Below are 5,991 nucleotides of genomic sequence, written 5' to 3'. Positions count from 1 at the left end.
CAGGAAGATTCTCCTGGAGAAGGAAATGACAACCTACTCCTATATTCTTGCCTGGAGAATTCCCTGCAGCCCATGGGGTTGCAAAGAGTCAGACCCAACTGAGCAACTCACACACACATACACACAACACCTGCCGGTTGCCCAGATCTTTCCCTTGTTCCTCCCTGTGTTTCTTAACCTCCTTCCCAGGAGTGCCCCGTGTGAGTAAATTCAAAACAACACATGCCCAGGGAGAGGCAGGTCCCACCAGTGTGTCATTGTGAGAAAGAGGGGCACCCGCCGCCACCCCGCAACAAAAGTGCCCACAAATCTGAGTAGAAGCACGTGAGTTTGTTTTTTTTTTTAAGCCTGAAATCAACATGCTGAGGACGGCAAAGGAAGTAAGGCCTCCTTTCATTCCTGTGAACAGAAAGGAAACTGTATCAATTACAGGAGAACTGTAATTGATAATGTGCAGTTAACACATACAACACCGCATTGGCTTGCTCTGGAAACAGAAAGCTGGATGCCACGCTAAATATTGTTAGCATTCCTATTTGCATCCCTGCAGTAAATAGTGTTATTACTATAAAGCTGAGCAAGCATGACATTTCTGACTGCCTCTCCTTTTCAACAGAGGATCTATAAATAGTGCCTGTGTAGCATTTAAACATTTCAAAGCATCACGTTTTTGTTAATACAAATGTGTGATTGGAGCCATTCACGCCCATAAATATTTTCCCTCACAATCTAAGCTCAACAGCCATGAGCCTTTCCCATCGCCCACCAACTACGGGACATTTTGTAAAATGCTGGCCATTCCCAGAGGGAAAACATGGTCACCAGCTGAGGAGCCGGGCGTGTACAATGTACCATTTCAACACCTCCTTCCACACCTTCCTGAAGATTCAGCAAAAAAGACATCAGTATTTCCCAAAGTGAACAACCCTTGTCCCAAAAGATGTTTTTGCAAAAAGGGTTCTTTTAATAAATAAGTTTGGGAAGCACCACAAATTACTGCCCTCCACTAGGAGATTCAAGAACATCCAACATTTTTTCCACAAATATTTATTAAGCGTGTACCAAGGCCCAGGATTATTTGGGGACTAGACATTAAACAGGGGGAACAAATCAGATGGAGTCCCAAACCTTCAGGAAACCTGTAATTTGGTCTTAAATGAATGCATCGTACCGGATTCCCATGGCTGCTGTGACCACATGCTTGGTGGCTGAAACAACAGAAAGGTATTCTCTTGCAGTTCTGGAGGTCAGAAGCCTGAAACCAGTACCCCTGGGTCTCGACCAAGGCGTCCAGAGGCCATGCTCTCTGCAGGCTCTCAGGGGCACTCTCTCTCTCCAACGCTTTCCCATTCATGGTCTCAGCCCCCACGCTCCGCCTCTCTATTCATGCTGCCTCCTTCTCTTCCATCTGTGTCAAATCTCCTTCCACCTCCCATTTCTAAGGACTCTTCTGATTGCATGTAGGGCCCAATGGTCTCAAAATCCTTCATGTAATCACATAGGCACAAACCCTTTGACCATGCGCGTTTCCAACGGTTAGAACCATACATCTCTCGGGGCCATTATCCAACCTACTACAGGGAGAAATGGTTCTGAGATGTGCTGGGGGTAGCAACAGCTTTTCTGCTTTCATCCTGAACCCTGTATTTAAGAAATACCCGCCTCACCCAGAGAATCCTGACTGTCATCTCCCACTGTGGAAAATGCCAGTCCCGGGGCTGCCTGCTGCTGCAAGAGGGGAGAGCTATCCCGGTGTGCTCCCTTTGAGTGTTTTCCTCCCCACTGGGTTCAATAAACTCCCTGCAGCTGACCCTAGCTACATAGCAGGTTTGTTGCAAGCAGAAAGGACAGAGGACAGGGCTCGCTGGACGGGAGGGCTGGATGGTCACAGCCCTTCTCACACAGGGTTCCCACCTGTCCTCTGCCTTCAGCTCATCACAGCTCCCAGACCCTTCCCCCTCTTCCCTTAGAAGAGACCACATGATGGAGGCCTTTTCACAAGGAACTTTCTTTAAAATTACCAGAAAATAAAAGGGATGCAGAAGGAGCCAGTTCACCGAGCCCCAATTCTCAGTTGGCTGAAGCCTGGCTCCATCCCCAGCTCCCTGTTGTCGCCTATGATTTCCAGCAGGTAGCCTCCTGGCTCCTCTTCCTCCAGGCCACACCTCAACTTCATTTTTCCTATTTCAAATATCTGACACTCTCTCTCACCTTCCTACTGAGCTCCAGGTTCTGGAAAGAACAAATCTCGTTTACTCCGTGTTTAACCATCCAACAGAAACGTGATGGACACTTACGGTATGCCAGGCAGGCACAACGCCTCCCATTTCATGCCAGGTCCCGTGGATCTGGCTCCCAGAACTTCCTACAGGAAGAAAGAAACCCTGAGATAAGTCTGAAGGCAGCGCTTGAACTAAAGGAAGATTTTATGGAACTCCCAAGGCCCCCAAGCATTGCCAGCAGGAAAACTCATCTGACAACCTAAGTGGGATCAAGATCAGTACAGGTTTAAAAAATAAGCCTTCAGACAATTCTTGTAGAGTAGAAAGTTTCTCTGGTGTTCATCAAAAAATCACTAAGGGAGAAGGAAATTTTCCTGGAGATGCTCTGGAAGCTTCCAGATTTCCATCAGAAATCAAGTCCTAGCTGTCAGGTGAGGGGAGGGCAAACCCAGTGATTGGCAGGGCTGTGGGCCAACAGGGCACTGTAAAGCAGGAAAGTCTGAAGTCCCAGCGTTCCGGTGGCAAGTAGCAAAAAAGGGCAGCGAGCCTTCAGGCTCAACCAATGCAAATTTCTCTCTTGAGCCCAGGAGCTCCTCCTTAATGGGAGAGCTTCTAATTTATAAAATTGCTAACATAGTATTATGTAATTGATACCATTATATCATTGAGATTAGCTTCTATGGTATATAATTGATAATGTGCTGATTATAAGTGTCACTGATAGCACTGACATAATACTGATAATTTGTAATGCTGGTAAGAGGGGTCTAGACAGTCTTCTAGCTGCTGAGTGACAACAATGAACAGATGATTTCCAGCCTTCATGGAGCTAACAGGTAATGTGACGAGGCCAATAGTCAGCACGTGCTTAGTCACTCACTCATTTCTGACTCTGTGACCCATGGATGGTAGCCCACCAGGCTCCTCTGTCCGTGGGGATTCTCCAAGCAAGAATCCTGGAGTGGGTTGCCGTGCCCTCCTCCAGGGGATCTTCCCTACCCAAGGATTGAACCAAGTCTCCTTCACTGCAGGCAGATTCTTTACCAGCTGAGCCTCCAGGGAAGCCCAAGGATAAGCGTATAAACAAACACTCGAGCACCTTCTCTCTCCTCCTCTAGCTCAGTAAGCCCTCCCCTTGGGCACCCAGGAGTCAGGAGGAGAACCACAGAGGGGGCAGCCGGGGCTGTGTGGTCAACAGAAGACGGGGCAGCACAGGGAGTAAACTTGTTCGAGCAAAACCATATTTGGCTACGCTGGGATTTACAGTTGCAGGCACTCCAGCGTGGCCCAGCTCATGGAACGCTCCCATCGACCCCAAGAGTAAAGTATCCTCCCGTGTGTTATCCCCCTTTCAGAGACAGAAGTTCAAGACCTGAGCTCGCTCTAGGTTGTAGAGCCTGCACTGGAACTTGGTCCTCTCTCAATCTGGTGCCACCCCACTGCACTCACCTAGAAGGAAGGAGATGGTCCCATCCCAGTGGGGTTAAAGAGCTCAGCCACAGGGACCGAATACAGCACAAAAGGAAAGCTGCTTCAACGCAGGATTCCTTTCCTCAGTGCGCGCTTTGCTGGGGTGAGGAGTTGGGGATCTCATCTCACAGACTCTGCACTCTGCCCACCTTATGTGATCTTCAGAATAGCTGCAGGTCAAATGGCCGCTCGGACCTTCACCACCTTATTTGATTCTGACTCTGAGCGAGGCAGGAGGAGCCCACGGCCACTCTTGGGCTGGACGCGGGAATTTTTACATCTGTTTCTCAAGCTGTCCTGGGCCGTCACGCTGGTGTGTAGGGAACAGGCAACCTCTGTTGACACAGCTGTAGACAATTCTTGAAATGGGGCCCTGGTAACTGTTTACAGGGCAACGGTCAATAGTGTATTTAAAACACTTTTTTTTTTTTTAGTTTATAGGATATACTGACAGATAATAACAAAGCTACTGCGCTTTCTCCTGCATCAACCAATCAATCATAAAATAGTCACCTATAATAATCAAATAAGACTATTTCGCAGCACTTTTTCTACAATGAAGTGATCATAGCTACTTTTTCACACGATCAGATTACATGGACGTGTTGACAAGCACTGTACCTTCCCCGCTCCTGGCCAGCAGGGGCAATTTTGGGGGTGTGCAAGGGAATTCAATCATGTGCCCAGTGGAGCCCTCCCTGGAACAGAGTGGAGAGTGTGCCTGGACTCCCCGGCCTTCTCCCAACACCCAGGAGAGATGTCTGAGCAGGGACCCCCTGCAAGCCACCTACGCTCCAGCTTAACATAGAAAAAGGCCCTCCCCTTGGCCAAGTTCAGGAAAGGTTCTGGTAGCCACTGTTCAGGAACCCTAAAGCAGAGGTCAGGATATCCTGGAACTTGGGAAGGCCACTCAAGATGAGGATTGAAAGCCATCACCAGGAACCAGGCCGGACGACTCACAAGAGGACCAGAGCTTCCTAAGGAGCAAATATCACTGTTTGCTTTGTGATCAATGTGAGATCGTAGTAGAGCTAGCCTGACAAACGATAAAATGCCTCTTCCCTCTGCCTCTTTCTTTCTGTACCCTTTCTTCTCCATTGACTTTCTTCTAAATTTTTTATTATTTTTGTAAAGGGATACCTACTCACAGTAAAATATTCAAAGAATGTATTAAAGTGCAAAGGAAAAAAACCAAAGTGCTCAAAATCTAACCACCTAGGAGGTAACTTTCTGTAGCAATCTGTGTGAGGCGTGTGTGTGTGTGATTTCTAGTACTTCTATCAGAATGAAGCCTCAGATCATCAGTTTACAGCACGCTTAATGCCTCTGTGTCACCAGCACCCAGCTGCTGCCCCTTCCCACAGACCAGACCAAGCCACAAGCGCTGCCTGGTTTCAGATCCCCGGGGAACTTCAGGTTCAAACTGTCATTAAACAACCAAGATCCTAAACAGAAACCTTGTGACAGCCATGTTCCCCTAAACTGGAATTGCAAAAAATAGCCCACACACTGCAATTTAATTGCCATCCCTGCCTCTACCAGCTCCTCTCCAAATTGCCCAGGGCCCCTGTGCTCCTGAGTCCTGGCCCACAGCCCAGCAGCCTGCAGGAACCACCTGGACAGCTTTGTCACTGCTGAGGTGGGGCTCCGGCTCCAGGAGGTGGACTTAATTGGCCCAGGTGAGGCATCAAGGCATATATAATATATACTATATTATGTTATGTTATGTTATGTTAGATTAGATTATTCTAGATTAGATTGTTGTTGTTCAATCACTCAGTCATATCCAACTCCTTGTGACCCCATGAACTGCAGCACCCCAGGCTTCCCTGTCCTTCACTGTCTCCTGGAGCTTGCTCAAAGTCACGCCCATTCAGTCAGTGATGCCATCCAACCATCTCACCCTCAGTCGCCCTTTTCTCCTCCTGCCTTCAATCGTTCCAGTGTAACAGTCTTTTCCAGTGAGTGAGCTCTTTGCATCAGGTGGCCAAAGTACTGGAGCTTCAGCTTCAGCATCAGTCCTTCCAATGAATATTCAGGGTTTATTTCCTTTAGGATGGACTGGTTCGATCTCCTGGTAGTCCAAGTGACTCTTAAGAGTCTTTTCCAATACCGCCATTTAAAAGCATCAGTTCTTTGGGGCTGAGATGATCTTAATATTCAACCAAGGATGAACACCTCTAGTCTAGGACCATCTTCAGCCATACAAAGGCACTGCAAGCAGAACTTCATCCCAACCCACTTGACCCCGCAATGACCTTCATGAGACTGGACAGACTGTCACACGCGCGTCACCGTA

The 5,991-nt window shown here is 48.1% G+C and overlaps 1 long non-coding RNA gene across 1 annotated transcript; it reads right to left on the bottom strand.

Annotated features, from left to right (window-relative positions):
- Positions 1 to 217: 217 nt before the first annotated feature.
- Positions 218 to 4,893, bottom strand: LOC109575322 (uncharacterized). Its single transcript, XR_002183208.2, has 3 exons — positions 3,842 to 4,893; positions 2,298 to 2,365; positions 218 to 1,208 (listed from the first exon to the last, which is right to left on the bottom strand). It is a non-coding gene; the product is annotated as an uncharacterized lncRNA (long non-coding RNA).
- Between the last annotated feature and the right edge of the window lie 1,098 nt (positions 4,894 to 5,991).

Source organism: Bos indicus, chromosome 21 (genome assembly GCF_029378745.1).
Source record: "Bos indicus isolate NIAB-ARS_2022 breed Sahiwal x Tharparkar chromosome 21, NIAB-ARS_B.indTharparkar_mat_pri_1.0, whole genome shotgun sequence".
In the NCBI taxonomy this organism is placed as follows: domain Eukaryota; kingdom Metazoa; phylum Chordata; class Mammalia; order Artiodactyla; family Bovidae; genus Bos; species Bos indicus.
This window is presented reverse-complemented; position numbering and strand designations above follow the sequence as displayed.